The 25,648-nt window shown below is 47.5% G+C and overlaps 1 long non-coding RNA gene across 3 annotated transcripts; it reads left to right on the forward strand.

The window, feature by feature from the left end:
- Nucleotides 1–21,671: 21,671 nt before the first annotated feature.
- On the forward strand, nucleotides 21,672–24,778 carry LOC119291168. 3 transcript variants are annotated; one of them, XR_005142246.1, is made up of 5 exons: nucleotides 21,675–22,025; nucleotides 22,128–22,376; nucleotides 23,600–23,725; nucleotides 24,012–24,106; nucleotides 24,417–24,778. It is a non-coding gene; the product is annotated as an uncharacterized LOC119291168 (long non-coding RNA). The 3 variants fall into 3 exon arrangements; XR_005142245.1 differs by having other exon boundaries at nucleotides 21,672–22,025; nucleotides 22,128–23,725; XR_005142244.1 differs by lacking the exon at nucleotides 23,600–23,725 and having other exon boundaries at nucleotides 21,678–22,025; nucleotides 24,417–24,754.
- Nucleotides 24,779–25,648: the final 870 nt, after the last annotated feature.

The raw sequence follows: 25,648 nt of genomic DNA on the forward strand, positions 1-25,648 counted from the left end.
CACAAAAGATTTTCATTGGACCCGATGCACTAGGCATGACACCTAGATCGGATATGAACTCTTTAATCCCGACTCCTTCATTTGTTGCTTCCGAAGCAGCAATGTACTCCGCTTCACATGTAGATCCCGCCGCGGCGCTCTGCTTGGAACTGCACCAACTGACAGCTCCTCCATTCAATAAAAGTACGTATCTGGTTTGCGACTTAGAGTCATCCGGATCAGTGTCAAAGCTTGCATTGATGTAACTGTTTACAACGAGCTCTTTGTCACATATATAAACGAGAAACATATCCTTAGTCCTTTTCAGGTATTTAAGGATGTTCTTGACCGATGTCCAGTGCTCCACTCCGGGATTACTTTGGTACCTCCCTGATACGCTTATAGCAAGGCACACATCAGGTCTGGTACACATCATTGCATACATGATGTCGGATTTAGGGTTTCGGAAAAACCCTTGAGGTTCAAACACTAGGGTGCGCACGAAGATTTCCCCCTAGCGAATCTCGCCCTCAGCCTCGCCGTGATCTCTAAGCTTAGCTTGATGAACTCATAACACAAGAGACACAAGATTTATACTGGTTCGGGCCACCATTGTGGTGTAATACCCTACTCCAGTGTGGTGGTGGTGGATTGCCTCTTGGGCTGATGATGAACAGTACAAGGGAAGAACAGCCTCCTGCGGAGAGGTGTTCTTGTGCTTGGTGGGTGCGAGGATGAACTGAGTTCGTTTCCAGTCTCCTTTCTACTGTGGTGGCTAGTCCTATTTATAGAGGCCCTGGTCCTCTCCCCAAATATTGAGAAGGAAGGGGGTCCAACAACGGCCAATTTGAAAGGGGACAACTAGTACGAGCTATCCTGACTAAAGGTGGTCTTCGCATGTCAAAGGCACTGGTGGTGATGCCGTATTGGGCTCCATGATGACCTCCGTCCTTCCGTCCTGCTAGTCTTGGTCTTGTTGCACCGATATCGAAACCTTTGCATGATGCCTCGGTACTCCGCGCCTGCGCTTGCCCCCTTAGCACCAAAGGGGAAACAAGGACACTGCGCGCTAGCGCCCGCCTGGCCTTGGTCGTCATGGCTTGTGTCACGGGAACCTCACGAGGTACCCCCTGCCTTGATCTCTCCGCCCCCTCGCAAGCCTGCCTGGTGAGGCCGCTCCTGAGGAAGCCTTGTGCCATCCACCTCGCGAGGCTTGGCCCCTCGCGAGGGTCTTGAGTGTTGGCTGACAAAGATGGGCCGTACTAGGCTGCTGGTGGAGCCACACCGTGGGCCGCAGGCAGGCAAGTCTGGGGACCCTCGTTCCCAGAACGCCGACCGTAGCCCCCCAGGCCCAAGGTGCGCTCGGACTTGGCTTACCGGCGAAGCCAAAGGGCAAGTGCGGAGCGCCGCGGGCCCCAACAACCTGCAGCCTTGGTCAACGCGTGGTGACTAATTAGGCGTGGGTGTCTCCGCTTCCCCATGCTGCTCGGCAACTACCCGACTTGATGAGTCCCTGCTGCATGCAAAAAGGGCTATCATTACCTGCGATCGTCGAGGTGGACGGTTGGCCTCCCTTGGGCTATAAATGAGGAAGGGTGAGAGCCCTCGTCGCCCATTTCTTCCTGCTCCGCCTGCTTCTTCTTCCCTGCTCCACCTCTAGTCTTGACACCAATGGCGCCGATCCGTAGATTCTCGGCCGAAGAGAAGGGGAAGGCTCCCCAGGACGGACCCGATCCGCTCCCGCCGAAGAAGAGGCCGGTTCACCGTCGTGGAGAGGTCATGAGGCTGGAGATGACGAGGCCTTGGTGCGAGCGGCCACCTCCTGGGTGCCCACAACCCTAGTGCGCCCCAGCCGAGGGCTCCGAAGAAAGGGGCAGCGAGTGGTGCCGCCCGCGCCGCAGCCACGATCGGCGCATCGTGGTGGCGCGCGCCGTCGCCCTGGAGTCCACGCCGCAGACTCCTCTTGCGAGCTCGTGCTGCTAGCGGCAATTCCTCCAGGCACCTGGATCTGCTTCCCTTCGTTCTTCTCCACCGAGATGCTGCCGAGGGGGCCTCTCGAGCTTTGGCAGCACGCCGATTGTGCCGCCCCAGCGACCGGAGTGGAGGTTGAAGTCATTCCCTCGGGGAAGATCTTCATGACTCGAGGCTGGGGCGAGGTTGCCCGGGTCTGCCGAACGGGGGGCACCCTCGCGATCCATTTTGAATACGATGGCGCCTCCACGTTGTCCTTCAAGGTATTCGATGCGGAAGGCCGCCGCCTGGAGTGCTGCCCCGGAGGGGGCAGTCAAGGTATTGACGCGGCAGGGGTTGGGCCTGTCGTCCGCTCCTCCAGCGGCTCCTCCGGCAGCAGCATCAACGCCTGGGAGTCCGGCGACTCTCCCGAACTCTATGAGACTCTGGAGACGAGCGACAACAGCTACGCACCCCCAAGTTCTCTCCGCGCCCGGAGCAAGGCGGCGGCATCGGGCCGTCACCGCCGCTGATCTGGATGGGGTTGGCGCCTGTCTCCCGTGGCCCATTGTTGATGATGGCATCGGCCACGAAGACGGTGTAGTTAGGGCTCCTCAAAGTTCTTTTCTTTTGTTCCCTACGAGGAATCGAGAAACACCCCGCGGGGGCGTGTAAAGGGTATGCGATGTCTTTCATTAATGTTATCCTTATTATGAAATTGTGCGAGTGCTTGTCCTGTCCCGGCTTGGTTCCCCCTTTCTAACCTCGTGACGACTTGGTGCTCTACACTGACAGGTCCTGGTCCCCAAGCAGGCTGCAGCCGCCACTGGTGTGCCAGGTCGTGATGTCGTGGTCAAGGCCAGGAGGTGAGCGGCCCAAGGTCTAGTAAGAGCCCCTGAGACGCGATGCTCAGGAGGTCCCCTTTAGCGCGCAAGCAGCCGCCGAGAGGTAGGAAAGGAAGGCAACGTTGCCGCCACGGGGCCGCACCAAGTGAGAATTTCGCGTCCTAATGATTAGTTGTTCCAAGCGCGAAACTTATCTCGGTAATCTAGAGTCGTTCCCTTGCGTTGCGCCAGACTTGTGCATCGGCAGCCGTGGTGCAGCTAGGTAAGGCCCATGCGAGCCTTCCCCTTCTTCCCCGCACTCTCCTTCGTGCTCTACGCCTCAGGTCCCGGCTCTTGAGCAAGCTCAGCCGCCGCTGGTATGCCAGGTCGCGATGTCGTGGTCAAGGCCAGGGGGTGAGGGCTATAGAGCCAGTAAGAGCTCCTGAGTCGTGATGCTCAGGAGCCCCCCTTTTAACGCGCAAGCGGATCGCATGGTAAAGAGAGGGAGCTCGTGGTGCCGCCCGTTGTAGACCTCATGAGGTTCATGCAAATCATCACGAGAAAGGCACGGGTTGCTATTATGATTGTCGGCCGGCCACTGGTTGCTCCGAGAGAAGGGTGAGGGCACTGAGGGCCTGGTGAAGTGACACGCGCGGGGCATGCCGCGGGCCAGAGCTCGACCGCTCAGATTTGTCGGCGTTGCAGGGACGGACCCGTGCGCAAGCACCATGCCAGCGCGAGCGACTCCTGTGGTAGGTGGCAATCAAGCAGGTGATAATCACAGGTAGATCAGGCACGAAAGGCAATCAACTTAGGTAAATGCAGAATGGATACATGCCACTGGGTCTGACCCAAGCGGCTTGGGGATGATGCATCCCGAGGGGCGCCCCCAACAAGGTAGGCCAAAGACATAAAAAGAGATACATGCCGCGGGGACGGACCCATGCGGCCTGGCAATGATGCAGCCCCGAGGGCGCTCCCGGCTGAAATGAACTTGGGAGATGTCACCTGGTTCTGTTGTAGAGGGGGTGTTGGGGCAGCTGAAGGTGCGCGGTGAAGGGACTGACCCTCATGAGCCACTGGGGCCCTGAGCCTCAGGAAGCTCTGGGGTCCAGGTGGTTCTTTGAGGACAGTCTCCATATCTGCTAGGATCGCGTGGTGCCTGGCCTCCTGAGCCGCCAGGATGTTGTGTAGGTGATGCTGGTAGGTAGCAGTCGTGTTCGTCAGGCCGAAAGGCCATGCGAACGTAGTTGTGCGGCGGACCCTCGCAGCGTCCCACGCGCGAACGCCAGAAGCGCTCCTGAGATGCAGCTTGGTTGAGCCCTGGGACGTCGATGCAGATGCACAGCCCACCATCCTCGCCTGGATGGGGAGCCACGCCAGGCGAGCGGCGATCGCCGCACACGGCCCTCGCTTCCTGAAGCTCCTAAGTGGTCTTGGCTATGAACTCCTGAACGTTGGGCTTTCCACGCCCTGTGTCTTCCTGAGGGAAACGTGACGCGAAGCACGCCTCTAAGTGGTGCCCGAGCGCCTCCCTCGTGATGTTGGTGAGTCCTGAGGCCCTCCAAAAGAGAGCCCCTGAGCCCTGCCCGAGGAGGGCGCCGGGCGCGCCTTCCTATGCGATGGAAGGAGGCGCCCCAAGCACGGGCGCTGATCCTAACGCGGCACCACCCAAGGCGCCGACCTCCTGAGGCCCTGTGCGGAGCGGTTGCTTCTTCTTCTTGGGGATGGCCTCAGGAGGGTTCTCTCCCTTGTCGTCTGGGTTATCGATTGCTGCAGCTTGGAAGGCATGCTCGAGGGAGCACACCGCATCTCTCTTCGCAGGGGACTGTGATGATTCCTCCGCTTCCTGGCATCTTGAGGATGTTGTAGCCATGGTGGGTCACTGCCATGAACTTGGCCAGGGCTGGATACTCGAGGATGGCATTGTACGATAGGTGGGTGTGGGCGACGTCAAAGTCGATGAGCTTTATGCGGTAGTTGTCACGCTGTCCGAAGGTGACAGGGAGGCGGACCTGCCCTATCGGGGTGGTGGAACCGTCGGTAACTCATGAGAAGGGCTTGGTGGGCTGAAGTTGATCGTGTGGCACTTAAAGGTTGTCGAACATCTCAACGGACAGGACGTTAAGCCCTGCGCCGCCATCAATGAGGGTCTTGGTGACTTGCACGCTGGTTATGACGGGTGAACAGAGCATCGAGAGAACGCCAGTAGTAGCTGCACACTTGAGTTGATCTGTCAAGCTGAAGGTGATGGCGCACTTGGACCACCTGAGCGGGCGTGTGGCCTCGAGCCTGGGGAGGTATGCATTCACCTCACGAGCAAACTGCTTGAAGATACACTGAGAGGCTGGGGCCTGAGCCCCGCCCAAGATGCAAGCGATAGCACGTGGCTCCTGGAAGCCCCCAGCCCCCTCGTCCTGATGATGGTCGTCATTCCTTCTTGGCGGCAGCGGCAGCGAAGGAAGGCCTGCGTTCTCCTGGGGGCAGTCCTCGCGAGGCTGATCCCTCCAGGCGCCCTCGCGAGGCTGGTCCTGCCAGTGATCCTCACGAGGTCGGTCACGCCACTCCTGGCAAGGGCCGCGGTCGTCCCATCGTCCTCCTCCATGTTCTCCTCCTCGACCATAGCCCCGGTCGTTGCGCTTGGGGCGTCGACCGAAGCGTTCTTCTTGAACGGCCCTAAGCTCCTGGCAATCGTTGGTGTTGTGGGTGTGGAGGTTGTGGTAGGCGCAGAATGGTCGGCTGCCCTTGGACGACTCCGGCTGGTCCCTGCCGCACTTCGTGTCTGATTCCGCCGCGAGCACGGCCACTCCCTTGCGCTTCACGTCCTTGGCCTTGGTCTTCTTTTCTTCCGGGTCGACAGCTAGGAGCTCGAGGAGGGAGAGGCGTCCCTCTTCAGCTCTTGCGCACTTGGTCGCCAGGTTGAACAACTCTAGGGATGTGCACAACTCCTCGTGGATGGCGAGCTCCTCCTTCATCTTGACGTCACGGACGCCATCAGAGAGCACTAAGATGATGGCCTCGTCTGTCACCTTGGGGATCTTGAGGCGGACGCAGTTGAAGCGCTGGATGTATTTCTGCAGGGTCTCTCCGAGCTGCTGCCTGATGCGGCGCAGATCTCCCGTGGCCGGGGGGCGGTCGCGAGTGCCCTGGAAGTTGGCGATGAAACGGCTACGCATCTCGTCCTAGGAGGAGATCGAGCCGGGAGGCAGGTTCAGGAGCCACGAGTGGGCACCATCCTTGAGCGCCATGGGAAACCAATTCACCATGACTTTCTCGTCGCTATTGGCCGCCTCGATGCTCAGCTTGTAGAGCTGCAAGAACTCCGTGGGGTCGAGGGTGCCGTCATAGCAAGGAGGCAGGTCCGGCTTGAACTTGCCCAGCCAAGCGACGCTACGCAGCTCGGGGGTGAAGGCGCGGCAGCCTGCTGTGGTCATCGGGGGCGCCTTTTTGAGGCCGGGGGACTTCTTGACAGCTTCCTTCTTCTTGCGCGGGCGCCGGACGCGGTGGGTCACGCCCAGGGGTCGCGTGCCTTGGCACCAGGGCGCCGTCTTGGGGCAGAGGTGGCGGAGGCACTCCATGAGCCACGTCTCCCGTACCTGGCGGAGGGCGAGGTAACAAGAGGGATGGCACGTGAGAGCCCCCTGCAGTGCTGACGAGCTCGGTGATGCGAGCGAGCCATTCCTTGTAGAGATCATCGATGGGGCGGTAACGTAGGAGCTCACGTGCCATAAGCAGCACGGCCTGCGTGTCTGTGGGGGCGCGACGAGCATGGGATGATGAGCCGGCTGGGGTCAGCGACGGAGTGGCGGTGCGGCCGTCCCGCCACACCGAGGGGTGCGACGAGGATGCTTGCTGCTCGTTCCCTGCCGGGCCGGTGGCGGCGTTGGCGGTAGGCGACGGAGAATGACGGGGAGGTCCGCCGACAGGAGCCGTCTGGGCGACGCGCATGGCAAGAGAGGCCCGACACTTAGCGCGGGCTCGGCGGGCGTCAGACATGGATGCGGCGAAGCGATGGGACATGGACCAGCGGAAGGAAGACTTCGGCGCACCCGTACCTAGCATGCCAAATGTCGGATTTAGGGTTCCGGCAAAGCCCTTGAGGTTCGAACACTGGGGTGCGCACAAAGATTTCCCCCTACCGAATCTCGCCCTCAGCCTCGCCGCGATCTCTAAGCTTAGCTCGATGAACTCACAACACAAGAGACACAAGATTTATACTGGTTCGGGCAACCGTTGTGGTGTAATACCCTACTCCAGTGTGGTGGTGGTGGATTGCCTCTTGGGCTGATGATGAATGGTACAAGGGAAGAACAGCCTCCTGAGGAGAGGTGTTCTTGTGCTTGGTGGGTGCGAGGATGAACTGAGTTCGTTTCCAGTCTCCTTTCTACTATGGTGGCTAGTCCTATTTATAGAGGCCCTGGTCCTCTCCCCAAATATTGAGCGGGAAGGGATCCAACAACGGCCAATTTGAAAGGGGACACCTAGTACGAGCTATCCTGACTAAAGGTGGTCTTCGCCTGTCAAAGGCTTTGGTGGTGACGCCATCTTGGGCTCCACGATGACCTCCATCCTGCTGTCCTGCTAGTCTTGGTCTTATTGCACCGATATCGAAACCTTTGCCTGATGCCTCGATACTCCGCGCCTGCGCTTGCCCCCTTAGCACCAAAGGGGAAACGAGGACACTACACGCGCTGGCGCCCCCCTGGCCTTGGTCGTCATGGTTTGCGTCAAGGGAACCTCACGAGGTACCCCCTGCCTTGATCTCTCCGCCCCCTCGTGAGCCTGCCTGGTGAGGCCGCTCCTGAGGAGGCCTTGTGTCGTCCGCCTTGCGAGGCTTGGCCCCTCGTGAGGGTCTTGAGTGTTGGCTGACGAAGACGGGCCGTACTGGGCCGTTGGTGGAGCCACGCCGTGGGCCGCAGGCAGGCAAGTCTGGGGACCCCCGTTCCCAGAACGCTGACACATGATAGAACCTATGGCTGAAGCATAGGGAATGACTTTCATTTTCTCTCTATCTTCTGAAGTGGTCGGGCATTGAGTCTGACTCAACTTCACACCTTGTAACACAGGCAAGAACCCTTTCTTTGACTGATCCGTTTTGAAATTCTTCAAAACTTTATCAAGGTATGTGCTTTGTGAAAGTCCAATTAAGCGTCTTGATCTATCTCTATAGATCTTGATGCCCAATATGTAAGCAGCTTCTCCGAGGTCTTTCATGGAAAAACTCTTATTCAGGTATCCCTTTATGCTATCCAGAAATTCTATATCATTTACAATCAACAATATGTCATCCACATATAATATTAGAAATGCTACAGAGCTCCCACTCACTTTCTTGTAAATGCAGGCTTCTCCAAAAGTCTGTATAAAACAATATGCTTTGATCACACTATCAAAGCTTTTATTCCAACTCCGAGAAGCTTGCACCAGTCCATAAATGGATCGTTGGAGCTTGCACACTTTGTTAGCACCCTTTGGATCAACAAAACCTTCTGGTTGCATCATATACAACTCTTCTTCCAGAAATCCATTCAGGAATGCAGTTTTGACATCCATCTACCAAATTTCATAATCATAAAATGCGGCAATTGCTAACATGATTCGGACAGACTTAAGCATTGCTATGGGTGAGAAAGTCTCATCGTAGTCAACTCCCTGAACTTGTTGAAAACCTTTCGCAACAAGTCGAGCTTTGTGGACAGTAACATTACCGTTAGCGTCAGTCTTCTTCTTGAAAATCCATTTATTTTCTATGGCTTGCTGATCATCAGGCAAGTCCACCAAAGTCCACACTTTGTTCTCATACATGGATCCCATCTCAGATTTCATGGCATAAAGCCATTTCGCGGAACCTGAACTCATCATCGCTTCCTCATAGTTCGTAGGTTCACCATGGTCTAGTAACATGACTTCCAGGACATGATTATCGTACCACTCTGGTGTGGATCTTACTCTGGAAGCCTACAAAGTTCGGTAGTAACTTGATTTGAAGTTTCATGATCATCATCATTAGCTTCCTCACTAATTGGTGTAGGAATCACTGGAACTGATTTATGTGATGAACTACTTTCAAATAAGGGATTACCTTATCAAGTTCTACTTTTCTCCCACTCACTTCTTTCGAGAGAAAGTCCTTCTCTAGAAAGGATCCATTCTTAGCAACAAATATCTTTCCTTCGGATCTGTGATAGAAGGTGTACCCAACAGTCTCCTTTGGGTATCCTATGAAGATGCACTTCTCCGATTTGGGTTCGAGCTTATCAGGTTGAAGTTTTTTCACATAAGAATCACAGCCCCAAACTTTAAGAAATGACAACTTTGGTTTCTTGCCAAACCACGGTTCATAAGGCGTCGTCTCAATGGATTTTGATGGTGCCCTATTTAAAGTGAACGCAGCCGTCTCTAAAGCATAACCGGAAAACGATAGCGGTAAATCAGTAAGAGACGTCATAGATCGCACCATATCCAATAAAGTACGGTTACGATGTTCAGACACACCATTTAACTATGGTGTTCCAGGTGGCGTTAGTTGTGAAACTATCCCATGTTGTTTCAAATGAAGACCAAACTCGTAACTCAAATATTCTCCTCCATGATCAGTTCGTAGAAACTTTATTTTCTTTTTATGATGGTTTTCCACTTCACTCTGAATTTTTTTGAACTTTTCTAATGTTTCAGACTTATGCTTCATTAAGTAGATATAACCATATCTGCTCAAATCATCTATGAAGGTAAGAAAATAACGATACCCGCCACGAGCCTCAACACTCATTGGACCGCATACATCCGTATGTATTATTTCTAATAAGTCAGTAGCTCGTTCTATTATTCCGGAGAACGGAGTTTTAGTCATCTTGGCCATGAGGCACGGTTCGCAAGCACCAAGTGATTCGTAATCAAGTGATTCCAAAATTCCATCAACATGGAGTTTCTTCATGCGCTTTACACCGATACCACCCAAACGGCAGTGCCACGAATAAGTTGCACTATCTGATGGGGAACATAGTAATAATTTAAAATTTTCCTACATGTCACCAAGATCAATCTAGGAGATTCTAGCAACGATAGAGAGGGAGGGAGTGCATCTTCATACCCTTGAAGATCGCTAAGCGGAAGCGTTACAAGAATGCGGTTGATGGAGTCGTACTCGTGGCAATTCAAATCGCGGAAGATCCTATCTAGCGCTGAGTGGACGACGCCTCCGCGTTCAACACACGTACAACCCGGGGATGTCTCCTCCTTCTTGATCCAGCAAGGGGAGAGGAGAAGTTGAGGGAGAGCTCCGGCAACACGACAGCATGGAGGTGGAGCTTGCGGTTTTCCTGCAGGGCTTCACCAAGCTCTACGGAGGAGGAGGACGTGTTGGAGGAGGGAGGGGCTGCGCGAGGGGAAGGGTGTGGCAGCCCTCCCACCCCCCACTATTTATAGGGGAAGGGGGAAGGGGCCGGCCCCCCTATATCCCATCTACAAGGGGGGCGGCTGCCAAGGGGGGGACTTGCCCCCCAAGTTTGGTGGGAGGCGCCCCCACCCCCTAGGGTTTCCAACCCTAGGCGCCTTGGGCCCTTGGGGGGCACACCAGCCCACTAGGGGGCTGGTTCCCACCCTTGTTCAGCCCATTAAGTCCCCCAGGGCAGGTGGCTCCACCCGGTAGACCCCCGGACACCTTTTGGTGGTCCCGGTACAATACCGATAACCCCCAAAACCATTCTGGTGACTGAAACTGGACTTCTCATACACAAATATTTACCTCCGGACCGTTCCAGAACTCCTTGTGACATAAGGGATTTTATCCGGGACTCCGAACAACCTTAGGCAACCACATACAATTTCCCATAACAACTCTAGCGTCACTGAACCTTAAGTGTGTAGACCCTACGGGTTCGGGAACCATGCAGACATGACCGAGACATCTCTCCGGCCAATAACCAATAGCGGGATCTGGATACCCATGTTGGCTCCCACATGTTCCAGGAAGATCTCATCAGATGAACCACGATGTCAGGGATTCAATCAATCCTGTATACAATTCCCTTTGTCCACCGGTATGTTACTTGCCCGAGATTCGATCGTCGGTATCCCCATACCTCATGCAATATCGTTACTGGCAAGTCTCTTTACTCGTTCTGTAGCATGATCCTGTGACTAACTCCTTAGTCACATTGAGCTCATTATTATGAAGCATTACCGAGTGGGCCCAGAGATACCTCTCCGTCATACGGAGTGACAAATCCCAGTCTTGGTTCATGCCAACCCAACAGACACTTTCAGAGATACCTGTAGTACACCCAAAGCATTCCTATGGTATCCGGGAGTTGCACAATCTCATGGTCTAAGGAAATGATACTTTACATTAGAAAAAGCTCTTAGCAAACGAACTACATGATCTTGTGCTATGCTTAGGATTGGGTCTTGTCCATCACATCATTCTCCTAATGATGTGATCCCGTTATCAACGAGATCCAATGTCCATGGTCAGGAAACCACAACCATCTATTGATCAACGAGCTAGTCAACTAGAGGCTTACTAGGGACATATTACGGTCTATGTATTCACACATGTATTACGGTTTCTGGTTAATACAATTATAGCATGAACAACATACAATTATCATGAACAAGGAAATATAATAATAACCATTTTATTATTGCCTCTAGGGCATATTTCCAACACTATCATTATCAACTTTGCATCTTTTGGCTTCAATATTATGAATATGTGTATCATCACTATTGAGATTCAAGCAAAATAGACCACTCAGCAAGGGCGCATGACCATAAAAGATATTACTCATATAAATAGATCAACCATTATTCTCTGATTTAAATGAATAACCGTCTCGTATCAAACAAGATCCAGATATAATGTTCATGCCCAACGCTGGCACCAAATAACAATTATTCAGGTCTAAAACTAATCCCGAAGGTAGATGTAGAGGTAGCGTGCCGACGGCGATCACATTGACCTTGGAACCATTTCCCATGCGCATTGCCACCTCGTCCTTAGCTAATCTTTGTTTAATCCGTAGTCCCTGTTTCGAGTTGCAAATACTAGCAAGAGAACCAATATCAAATACCCAAGCGCTACTACGAGCATTAGTAAGGTACACATCAATAACCTGTATATCAAATATACCTTTCACTTTGCCATCCTTCTTATCCTCCAAATACTTAGGGCAGTTCCGCTTCTAGTGCCCAGTCCCTTTGCAGTAGAAGCACTCAGTTTCAGGCTTAGGTCCAGACTTGGGTTTCTTCTCTTGAGCAGCAACTTTCTTGCCGTTCTTCTTGAAGTTCCCCTTCTTCCCTTTGCCCTTTTTCTTGATGGTCTTGTTTACCATCAACACTTGATGCTCCTTCTTGATTTCTACCTCCGCAGCCTTTAGCATCACGAAGAGCTCGAGAATAGTCTTGTTCATCCCTTGCATATTATAGTTCATCACGAAGCCTTTATAGCTTGGTTGCAGTGATTGAAGAACTCTGTCAATGACACTATCATTAGGAAGATTAACTCCTAGCTGAGTCAAGTGGTTATGGTACCCAGACATTCTGAGTATGTGTTCACTGATAGAACTATTGTCCTCCATTTTGCAGCTGTAGAACTTGTTGGAGTCTTCATATCTCTCAACTCGGGCATTTGCTTGAAATATTAACTTCAACTCTTGGAACATCTCATATGCTCCATGACATTCAAAACGTATTTGAAGTCCCGATTCTAAGCCGTAGAGCATGGCACACTGAACTATTGAGTAGTCATCAACACGTGTCTGCCAGGCATTCACAATGTGTGCAGTTGCTGGCGCGGGTGGTACACTTAACGGTGCTTCCAGGACGTAATTCTTCTGTGCAGCAATGAGGATAATCCTCAAGTTACGAACCCAGTCCGTGTAGTTGCTGCCATCATCTTTCAACTTAGCTTTCTCTAGGAACGCATTAAAATTCAAAGGAATGGTCATGGGCCATTGATCTACAATAACATAGACATGCAAAATAACTATCATGACTAAGTTCATGATAAATTAAAGTTCAATTAATCATATTACTTAAGAACTCCCACTTAGATAGCCATCCCTCTAGTCATCTAAATGATCATGTGATCCAAATCAACTAAACCATGTCCGATCATCACGTGAGATGGAGTAGTTTTCAATGGCGAACATCACTATGTTGCTCATATCTACTATATGATTCACGTTCGACCTTTTGATCTCAGTGTTCTGAGTCCATATCTACATATGCTAGGCTCGTCAAGTTTAACCTGAGTATTCTCCGTGTGCAAAACTGGCTTGCACCCGTTGTATGTGAACGTAGAGCTTATCACACCCGATCATCACGTGGTGTCTCGGCACGACAAACAGTAGAAATAGTGCACACTCAGGGAGAACACTTATACCTTAAAATTTTGTAAGGGATCATCTTATAATGCTACCACCGTACTAAGAAAAATAAGATGCATAAAAGATAAACATCGCATGCAATCAAAAATATGTGACATGATATGGCCATCATCATATTGTGCTCATGATCTCCATCACCGAAGCATCGTCATGATCTTCATCGTCACAGGCGCGACACCTTGATCTCCATCGTAGCATCATTGTTGTCTCGCCAACTATTGTTACTATGACTATCGCTACCGCTTAGTGATAAAGTAAAACAATTACATGGCGATTGCATTGCATACAATAAAGCGACAACCATATGGCTCCGGCCAGTTGCCTATAACTTTGTTACAAAACATGATCATCTCATACAACAATTTATATCACATCACGCCTTGACCATATCACATCATAACAAGCCCCGCAAAAACAAGTTAGACGTCATCTACTTTGTTGTTGCAAGTTTTACGTGGCTGCTACGGGCTTCTAGCAAGAACCGTTCTTACCTACACATCAAAACCACAATGATTTTTCGTCAAGTGTGCTGTTTTAACCTTCAACAAGGACTGGCCGTAGTCAAACTCGATTCAACTAAAGTTGGAGAAACAGACACCCGCCAGCCACCTATGTGCAAAAGCACGTCGGTAGAACAAGTCTCATGAACGTGGTCATGTAATGTTGGTCCGGGCCGCTTCATACAACAATACTGCCGAATCAAAGTAAGACGTTGGTGGTAAGCAGTATGACTATTATCGCCCACAACTCTTTGTGTTCTACACGTGCATATAACATCTATGCATAGACCTGGCTCTGATAACACTGATGGGGAACGCGGTAATTTCAAAAAAAATCCTATGATCACGCAAGATCTATCTAGGTGATGTATAGCAACGAAAGGGGAGAGTGTGTCCACGTACCCTCGTAGACCGAAAGCGGAAGCGTTTTATCAACATGGTTGATGTAGTCGTACGTCTTCACAATCCGACCGATCCTAGCACCGAACGTAGGACACCTCCGTCTTCTGCACACGTTCAGCTTGATGACGTCCCTTGTACTCTTTATCTAGTTGAGTCTGAGGGAGAGTTTCGTCAGCATGATGGTGTGGCAACGGTGATGATGAATTTACCGGCGCAGGGCTTTGCCTAAGCACTACAACGATATGACCGAGGTGTATATCTGTGGAGGGGGGCACCGCACACAGCTAAAAGATCAACTTGTGTCTCCTAGGGTGCCCCTTCCCCACATATATAAAGGAGGGGGAGGAGGAGGCCGGCCAAGAGGGGAGGCGTGCCTTGGGGGGAGTCCTACTAGGACTCCATAGGTTTGGCGCCCCCCTTTCCTATTCCAAGTGGGAGAAGGGGGAAGGAGGAATAGGAGACAAGGAAGGAGGGGGGCGGTGCCCCCTCCCCTTGTCCAATTCGGATTGGGGCAAGGGGGGCGTGCGCCACCTCCTGGCCGGCCCTCTCTCTTCTCCACTAAGGCCCATGAGGCCCAATAACTTCCTGTAGGGGATTCCGGTACTCCGAAACTTGTCTGAAATGATGCGAACCATTCCGGTGTCCAAATGTAGCCTTCCAATATATGGATCTTTATGTCTCGAACATTTCAAGACTCCTCGTCATGTCCATGATCTCATCCGGGACTCTGAACAAACTTCGGTACATCAAAACACATAACTCATAATACAAATCGTCATCGAACGTTAAGCGTGCGGACCCAACGGGTTCGAGAACTATGTAGACATGACTGAGACATATCTCCAGTCAATAACCAATAGCGGAACCTGGATGCTCATATTGGCTCCCACATATTCTACAAAGATCTTTTTCGGTCAAACCGCATAACAACATACGTTGTTCCCTTTGTCATCGGTATGTTACTTGTCCGAGATTCGATCGTCGGTATCATCATACCTAGTTCAATCTCATTACCGACAAGTCTCTTTACTTGTTCCGTAATACTTCATCCCGCAACTAACTCATTAGTTACAAATCTTGCAAGGCTTATAGTGATGAGCATTAGAGGGCCTAGAGATACCTCTCCGAAACACGAAGTGACAAATCCGAATCTCGATCTATGCCAACCCAACAAACACCTTCGAAGACACCTGTAGAGTACCTTTATAATTTCCCATTTATGTTGTGACGTTTGTTAGCACACAAAGTGTTCCTCCGGTATTCGGGAGTTGCATAATCTCATAGTCTGAGGAACGTGTATAAGTCATGAAGAGTAGCAAAGAAACTGTAACAGTCATGATGCTAAGCTAACGGATGTGTCATGTCCATCACATCATTATCCTAAAGATGTGATCCCGTTCATCAAATGACAACACATGTCTATGGTTAGGAAACATAACCATCTTTGATTAATGAGCTAGTCTAGTAGAGGCATACTAGGGACAATATGTTTTGTCTATGTATTCACACATGTACTAAGTCTTCGGTTAATACAATTATAGCATGAATAATAAACATCTATCATGAAATAAGGAAATAAATAATAACTTTATTATTTCCTCTAGGGCATATTTCCTTCAAGTAGACCCTACCAAGGTTGCATCTGTCACAGAGTGGTTGGCACCCACCTCAGTTCGAGAGATCAAAAGTTTTCTCGGACTTGTAGGTTATTATCGGAGATTTATTGAGAAGTTTTCGAAAATCGCGAAGCCTATGACGGAGTTATTGAAGAAGACACCAAGTTTAAATGGACCGAGGAATGTGAGGCCACTTTTCAGGAGTTGAAAAAACGTTTGGTTATAGCCCTAGTGCTGATTATCTCGAACATACGCAAGGATTTCCAAGTTTATTGCGACGCTTCTAGTTAGGGACTTGGAGGCGTTCTTATGCAGGAAGGAAGAGTTGTTTCATATGCCTCACGACAACTTCGACCTCATGAGTTGAATTATGATACGCATGATTTGGAGTTAGCAGTAGTAGTGCATGCGCTCAAGACATGGAGATACTTTCTCATCGGAAACCGTTATGATGTTCACACGGATCATAAGAGTTTGAAGTATATCTTCACGCAGAAGGGGTTAAACCTCAAGCAGAGGAGATGGTTGGAGCTCGTAAAGGATTATGACATGAGATTGCATTATCATCCAGGAAAGGCCAATGTCGTAGCAGATGCGTTGAGCCGCAAGAGTTATGTTAACACGCTCATAACCGGAGGATTACCTCAGGAGTTAGCCGACGACCTTCGAGAACTTCGCTTAGAGATAGTTCCGAGAGGTTATGTTGCGGTACTGGAAATTCAGTCCACTTTGCTGGGAAAGATCCGAGAAGCCCAGAAGACAGACAAGGAGATTGCACAGATAAAGGAAAGGATGAGTAAAGAAAAGGCTAAAGGTTTTCATGAGGATGAGCATGAAACTTTATGGTTTGAGGATCGTATCTATGTGCCTAATGACCCCGAGATCAGGAAGTTAATTCTTCAGGAGGCTCATGATTCGCCTTACTCGATTCACCTAGGCAACACCAAGATGTATTTGGACTTGAAGGAGAGTTTTTGGTGGACATGAATGAAGAAGGATATTGCAGAGTATGTAGCAGTGTGCGATGTATGTCAGAGAGTTAAGGCAGAGCATCAGAAACCAGCAGGGTTACTTCAGCCTTTGCCGATACCCGAATGGAAGTGGGATAAACTTGGCATGGATTTCATCACCGGATTACCCAGGACCCATTCAGGCTATGATTCTATCTCGGTTGTAGTTGATCACTTGACCAAGGTAGCCCATTTCATCCCCGTGAAAACAGATTATACAAGTGCTAAGTTGGCGAAGATATACATGACCAGGATCGTATGTCTGCATGGAGTTCCGAGGACAATCGTATCAGATAGAGGAACACAGTTTACTTCAAAGTTTTGGAATCAGTTGCACGAAACTTTGGGTACCAGGCTAGAGTTCAGTACAGCCTTTCATCCGCAGACAGATGGACAGATCGAGAGAGTCAATCTGATTCTGGAGGACATCTTGAGAGCTTGTGCACTAGAATATGGATCTAGTTGGGATGATAATTTACCCTATGCAGAGTTCTTCTATAAGAACAGTTACCAAGCCAGTTTGAAGATGGCCCCTTTCGAAGCTTTGTATGGAAGGAGGTGCAGGACACCATTGTCGTGGGATGAAGTTGGAGATCGACAGTTGTTCGGACCAGATTTAATCAGAGATTCTGAGGAGAAGGTTAAGTTGATTCGAGATAGACTCAAAATAGTCCAGTCCAGGCAGAAGAGCTATGCAGATACCAAACGCAAGGAGGTAACCTATGAAGTCGGTGATAAAGCATATCTTCGTGTATCCCCACTTCGAGGAGTTAAGTGATTTGGAGTCAAAGGAAAGCTAGCAACATGATTTGTGGGACCATACAGAGTTTTAGAACGTATGGGAGAAGTTGCTTACAAGTTGGAATTACCCGAAGGTTTGTCAGGAGTTCATGATGTGTTTCACATTTCCCAGTTGAAGAAGTGTCATGCAGAGATGGCTGATATTCCTCTGAGAGATACAGTGCCACTGGAAGCGATTCAGTTGGATAGTGATCTGACCCATGAAGAGAAACCTGTTAAGATTCTCGAGTTTTCCAGCCGAGTTACTCGCAGCAGAGTCATCAAGTTTTGCAAAGTTCAGTGGATCCATCATACCGAGGAGGAAGCCACCTGGGAGCGAGAAGAGGACCTCCACACGGACCACCCACACGTTTTTGCTGACCAACCCGAATCTCGAGGGAGAGATTCATCTTAAGGGGGGTAGGTTTGTAACATCCCAAATTTCAATTTGGATGTTATGCATAGATCATTCATATGCATCCATGATTTATGCATTTTATTGCTTTGTTTTAGTTGCATTTCGATCCAAGAGACCTTAAGCAACTCAAGGACCAATTTGAGAGAGTTGGAGGTTCCACAAAAATAATTCAATTTTGATTTATCAAACTTTGATAATTGGATCAAATTGTTTTTCAAAATTCTTTTCAAATTATTTTAAAATAAAGAGATAGGATAAAATGACTTCTTCAAAATCAGCTAAGAAATATTGGAAAATGAATTTTGAATTCTTGGAGAGTTATTTGATTTTTTATTAGCTAGTTTATTTATTAGTTAGCGGAGTAATTAGTACTATAATGTTTGTTTCTAGTTTAGGCATTTAGGCCCTGAAAAATGTTCACTAGGTCACTAATAAGGCCATATTGCTACCTGAATTTTCTGGTATTTTTAGGATATTATTTACATTTATTTTAGCGAGTTTTGTCTCTTTGAAAATCGTTTAAAAAATAGTTTGGGCCGACTGAACTCGGCCGAGCCCAGCCTAGCCGGCCCAGGCCTCCGACGCAAGTCGACCCGGAGCCGGACTCCGCCGAAGTCTGCCGCCACCTCACCTCGCCCCCTCCCGCAAGCCGCGACCCTGCCCTGGCCCCTTTATATACCGCCGCCCGACCCCCTTTCCTCTCCACCTCGAGTCGCGCCGCCGCAGCCGCACACCGCCGCCGCACACACGCGCCGCCACCCGCGCCACTACCATCGCCGCGTCGCCACCACAAGCCACCGCCGGAGCCCCGCCCCCACCCAAAGTCGCCGCCGCCGCCCGAACTGCCGTGAACCGGTATAAAAAACTGTCACCCCGGTCCAATCCGGGTTTTTTCGGTTTTTCTTTTAGATCCGGTTTATTTTAATTAGTTTGGTTATCTAGCAAACGTTCGTTCGTTTAGGTTCTGTAGCGAACAGATACATTAGATTACTATCGGTAGCGAACGTTCGTTCGATAGGATTTTTCTTTTTAATTTAGTTTTCTGCCAGGGACCTATCTGTAGTTTTATTTTTACAGATTAGTCCCTACGTTTCAAATTAGCACAACTTTTTGCTCGTTTGTCCAAATTCGATGAAACCAATGCAAAAATCTTTAGAGCGGTCTCATCTATCCTGTAAAGCAAATTGAACATGTTTTTGAAAATTTAAAATTGGAGTTTAATTCAGATTTGAATTTGACCTTGTTTTGTTTGTATCTTGAGTTTCGTAGCTCCATTTTAGTTGATTCTTTTGTGCAAATCGTAGCTAATCACTTGTACCTGCTGTTAAGATCTAATCCACATAAATATAGTTTTGTTAAAATTTGCTTTCTGTTTAGATTAGTTATTTCCTTGTTTTTTAGTTCTTTGGATCTTTTCTCGTTTTCTCGTTGCATCGTTTGCTTGTGTGCTTATGTATGTTATTGTTTGTCTATGCTAGATTTTCCGGAGTGTGAAGCTTGTTACTACGAATCTCTAGAGTTTTTCGATCGTCGGCAAGGTAAGTTACACTTTGATCATACTTTTCAATACCCAGTTTTTACTATGCATTAGTTTTACCCCTCAAAGATTTGCATGAGTAGGATTGGGAACATGTGGTTTGGTTGTAGTACTTGAGGTAGGAACTTATTACCTTTGATCACCCCGGGAATATACGTTATGCTCATATATTGCTTAGCCATGCTCATAGACAGGGATTGGTTCATGTGATTCATGACAATTGTGAGAGATAATAATTTTGGACAACATTAAGGTGGCAACTTTAATACACATCTGGATGGATTGGTTGGGGCACATGGAGAAACCAGTGCTTGCCCATGGCAATCCCGGAGTACCCGTGTGATTTTCCCTCGGTTCACCACCCAGACTCAAAGGGATCATATGATATTTCATGCCTAGAAATTTTCGTGTGCAGCCACAAGCCATTATGGGCTCTGGCATAGTTGAGTAAGTTGTGTGAGCTCTTGAAGAGGTGGACTAGCAGATGTAGGGGAAAGTAGGTGTACCGGTCTACCCAGAGTAGAGAGTTAATGCTTCAGAAAGACTATGTCTCGATCTTCCGATCATGGATGCAGTCAAGTCTTGTGGGGAAAGTGCACAACCTCTGCAGAGTGTATAAACTAATCATGGTTACCCGTGTCCCTGGTTATGGACAAATTGAGTATCTGGAAGTGGATATTTATGTTGATCTCATCACTCTATAATTAATGTATTGGGTGATACTTGGTTAATTGTGGGATTTGAGTTGGAGGAACCTTCTCAATATTGGTAAAAATTTTGTAGTGAATAAAATTTATTGCTTTGTTGCAGGGAAAAGTTAGATTTATGCAAAAAATAAAGTTAGATCCTCCACCAGCCAAATATGCATGTAGATATAGTTTCATTCATTTGCTCTACAGTGTAACTCTGCCAGCATATTCCATATGCTGACCAACACGGCTGCAACGTCTCATGTTGCAGACTTTACCGACGAAGAATAAGGTGCGCTAGGTCGCTGTCATGCACTCAGCTATGTCGTTGGAGTTTGATGGACTCATTTATCTTTGAAGCTTCCTCAGTTATTTTGTTTAGATGGCCTTCCGCCATATTATTTGTGTAATAAATGCTCTTTATGAGGACCTTGATGTAATAAGTGTGTGGTTGAACTTTATTATAATTCCTCGAATACTGTGTGTGTCAGCATACCGATTCAGGGATGACACTTAAGCACAGAGACTTCACTCCATTGGGATCGTGGTCGCTACATGATTAAATTTACCAAATTTTGCCACGTGGGCATTACGAAAAGACCTAAATATTGTTATGTGTAGGAAGACAAAAAAAATGTCATGTTGTAATTTAAAAATAAATTGACATGTGCGTGTAATAAAGATGAATGGCAACATTAGAAAGACTCCCCTATAAGAATAGGGATTTTTGTTCTTTCGAACATGGCAAATAATCGAGATTCTCGAAAAAAATTCTAATGACAAAATGATTTAAAAAATGATTTGGCTTCACATACATAAAGTTGTTTAACCATTCATGTTCGCCAAACCGCTTTAGTCCAAGTGGTAAGTGTGTCGCCACTCCTGCAGGCAGTAGCGGAGCTTGGGACTAAGCTTTGGTGGGGGCAATGGGCCAAGGAGGGCAAAATTATGAGATATGTGCTGATTTTTCAGGATTCATGGCCCAATAATAGCTAATCAACGATTTCTTCATGAGCTGGGGGGGCAGCCCAGGATGGCCCCCACGAAGCTCCACCACTGCCTGCAGGAGGTCGCTTGTTTGAGACCCCCACCCTGCACATGTGCCTAGTATTTTCTTGGAGAGGACAAAGGATAGGGTGTTCGTCACGACAATATTTATATCGAACACTTATGAAAAGCTGACGTGGTATAGGGCTTGCGTCTCGATTTGCGCTAGAGAATCGAAAGGTAATCAGCATGTCTGTTGGGAAAACATCTCCAACAGACATTTTCTGGATATCATTTTTTATTTTTCTATCACCACATATTTTTCCCTCTTCTAAACTAATTTATAACATCAATAAAAAGTAAGTATGATATTCAACTTTTTTAGAACTTCATTTCATAATGGTTCACGCTAGATAAACCTCTTTAGGTGGTGAGGCTCTTATCGCTATAAGCTCCCAGGAAATGAGAGCTTCTGGTGCATCGGGGCTATGTAGGCAGTAAGTTTTTTTCAGGAAAAGTTTGTGTAGGCGGTAAGTGGGTCTGGTTTTGGGATGGTCGATTCTCTTCATCGCTATTGCCATCGCCACCTGTTCCTTCTTCTATTCCCAGCATCACTCGCCCTTCCTCTTGCCGTCTGCGACCCCAACACGCCGCGGCGCGCCGCGCCCTCCCCAAGGGAGAGGAGCCTAAGCCCATCTAGATGTAGTAGCCCAACCCAACAAATGACGAGGTTCTTCATCGAGCGAAGCGACTGGGAGCGATCGATCCAAATCAATCAATTTGGTCGTTCCCCAACCCCCCACTACTGCCAAGCCCTAGCGCCGCCGCCGGGCGCCTCCTCCAAATCATGTGCATCTCTTGCAACTCCTATTGCCGGTGTTAATCGTCTACATACCCGGGCATATTCACCGTCGTTCTGGACCGAGCACCGTTGTTGTTCCATAGGTATGGTTCCCAATGTTGTTCTTTTCCTATTGCCCAGCCAATCCCCACCACCATTTTTCTTGATTCAACATTTTGATTCGCGGCGGCTAACCATGTGCGCAGGAGGCGATGGAAGGGTGTGGGGATGCTGCATCAACAGAAGATATTTTTTCCATGCCATTCGACATAGGAGAAGTGATGGACCTAGATGACCCAATGGACACGAGACCACGGTGCTCGATGGTGAGCCGGACAAATCCAGCGGTGGTGCCGACTGCCGAGGATTGCCGAGGATGCACGTGAGGTACGCTAGTGAGGTTGTTGGAGCAGAACAATGGCAACAGCTCAGCTGGCTTTTCTGGCTACAAGGAGGTAATCCAAAGAAATATATGTCCCAGCCAATTTCTTTTTCCCTTATCCTGTACTGATCATCTATGTACGTGTGCATAAAACAGAACTGGTGTATGTAAGGATAGTTCTTGTCAGTGTTAATCAGTAGTTCAGTACCACTCTTCTTCCATGTGTTTTAATCATCTCTGTAGTCTGTATTTGTGCACAAAACGGAACCTCAGCCAATTGTGTGTTTAGTTTATCATGTACAACTTGCAGATGTACTAATCATCTTTCTACATGTGCATAAAACTGAAACCATGGGCCTAAGCCGATCCAAATCAATCGATTTATGTCTTTTCATTTTTTTTTAATAATTGAATTCCATAAGTTTTGGTGAGTAGACTTACATTTTGTTAAAAAAAATAGACCTTAAATGTTCGCCCTGCCAGATGTAAATTGCTACATTCAGATTCCCTGTTGTGATGTTGCTGAATCTTCTGTTATGCATCATATATCTAATACTATGTTGGAAATAAAAAATCCTTTCCCAGCTGTAATTTCCTTCCATATATGTTTATTTCGAAAATGTATCCATGTTTTGTTAATTAGTAAGAAGATTCCAATCGCCGGATGCAAAGGCCAGGGTTTTCTCCTTCCCAAAACAAAGATTCTTAAGTGAGGACTCACGAGAACTATCTTTTGTTCCCCTACCTTCCATTATTGATTTATCTGTGGAAGTTCCGACAAGCAAGAACCTTATTTGTATTTATCGTGCTTTGATCATGCATTTTTTGATCGATAATTAAACCAGTAAGGTTTTCATGAATGCATCTTCGTGGTTTTTGCACAGCTATCCCCTCTAGATAGATAGCACATTGAATAACAATGGTGGGAACTCTAAACATTTGTGTATGTCAACCAAAGACGTAAACACAAAAGAAGTTTGCGATCCTTATATGATTTCGGTTGACTTTTGTGCAACTGATTCATGCTAAACAATTGGGATGTCATTTTGGTGATCTTGTTGAAGATTTGGTTGGAAAAGCAAGACGACATTTTGCTTGTAGAGTCTATCCTTTGGTTGGAGCTGTACGACCAAAAATTTCAAGGCTTATTGGATTATTGGAAGAACTTGTGTTGTCAATGTTATAGTGTCGCGTATTTGATTTTTGTAGGCACCAAATTGGAATCCCTGGGGCTGCTTTAAATCTGCTTTTGATTCGTTTTTCCCTAGTGATGTGATACCGTTTACACTTTTGTAGGCACCAAATTGGAGCCGTTGTGTCTCCTGTTTTCAAACCTGTCTTAGTGAGCCAAGTCAATCTGGCATTGTGCATTTGCAGATGTTCCAAGAATTCAATTACTCAAGCATGGCAAGTAGTGAAAAGGTTTATTTGCTATTTTACAATTATCATTACCTATTTTTGATAAATATGCTAAACGCGTTAATGTTATCTCAGACTAGCATTTCACAATACTCTATTGACTGAAAATGGGTGTGTGTCTTGCCTCTCTGCTTGTGGATACTATTGCATTGCTAGCGGACTGTTAATAGTAATAATATGTGATTCGTTGCATGCTAAATCTTTTCTGTTGTTATGACTGGTTCATACATGTGGCTTCCTGAAGTTGTTGATATATGTTTTCACCTGTGTACTGTGACCTATCCTATAGATTGGAGGAGCCAGTAAATTTGAAGTTAGCGAGGATGGAGTAACAGATGCACTTAATGCCCAATAAAGCTACTATTGAAGAGGGTATCGTGCCAGGTACTACACCATGTAAACTTTGAATATGGCTTTGAATAGTTTTTGGTGTTCATTGATCCTAGCAAATTTATACTCCCTCCATTCATCAATATAATATGTTCTAAAAAAATCTGCATTGGATGTATATAGACACGTTTAGCGTGTTTGTTCACTCATTTCAGTCTGTATGTAGTCCATTTTGGAATATCCAAAACATCTTATATTTATGAATGGAGGGAGTATCTTGCTTTTGGTGTTCATTTCTCCTATTCAGTTTGTATCTTATGCATTACTATCCTGAGAATATGGTTCATCTTTAATGGTTATGCAGGATGTGGTGGTGTTACCCTTCTATATGCATCAAAGGCTTTCGATAGATTGTGTCCTCCTGACAAAGGGTATTTTAGAGGTTGCAGATGACCCCTTCGAGAACCCATGTAAATGCCAACATTGTTCACTCTTAACCAATGTCAACTAGCTACCAACAATATTTATCTATGCTATATGCAGCCAAATAGATGTTTGTTTTGTTAGATAGGTGTGCAGTAGGAAGAGTGTGGATCGGAACTACTATTCTAACTTTTTGACTCAGAACTTCTAAATTTGTTTTCCTTTTATGCACTACCTAAGATGTACTATCAGTATTATTCTTGGTTGGTCATGTTTAAATATTTGTGTGATGTTTTTTCCCTAGCATGCTCCAGATATTATCAGATTTCAGAGGAATGAACTAAAATTGTATAAAAAGGTGTAACTGATAGATCATGGCAGGACTTCCTGGCGCGGCAAAGCACGCGTATCCATCTAGTTTACTGCTAAAGTTGGCAGCTTTTCTAGCCCAGTGTAACTTTATTTATACTCGACGATCATTATATGTACAATGTTTCGTATCCAGGATTCAAGAAATTACAAAGCAACTCTTACAACAAGAACTATAATGAAAATTACTGGAGACATCTTCTCCATAATATGATATCAACTCGTAATATATTGCAATTGGACCGGAAGACATACATTGTCACTCGTTCAATCTCACGATCTTAATTGCCAATAAGGGTTTTCTAAAGATTCCATGAGTCGCCCATCCGAAAAAGAAGGAAAATTGTGCGCGATGAATGGACTTGAGCTGGGATAATCCCCTAGAGGTGGTGGATATCGACCAATAAGATCTTCACCATATTGGTGAATTTCACCTCAAACAAAAAAACAACAAAAGAAACACAACACAATTATATAGACATCGGATTCACTTAATCGGTTCTAGTAGAACGCAATAATTTTTCCTCCATGGTACCACCACGATAAAAGAAAAAATAATTTTATTAGCAAATGTACCATGCTCGACATTAGAAAGACTCTTCTTTTTACATGGTAATATGTGTCTCATTTATATCATAACAATTAGTTAAGCCATAGACACGCCGACCTGGCAATACTGAAAAGATAGCAGATCGTTAGCCTTTGCACCAAGGAACACCAGCCAAGAATTAAATTATAATTAAGACAAAGAATCCTCTGAGATTGACACCAACACTCGTCACCTGCCTCTGGCATCACCACAAC

The sequence above is a fragment of the Triticum dicoccoides genome, chromosome 4B (genome assembly GCF_002162155.2).
Source record: "Triticum dicoccoides isolate Atlit2015 ecotype Zavitan chromosome 4B, WEW_v2.0, whole genome shotgun sequence".
Classification (NCBI taxonomy): domain Eukaryota; kingdom Viridiplantae; phylum Streptophyta; class Magnoliopsida; order Poales; family Poaceae; genus Triticum; species Triticum dicoccoides.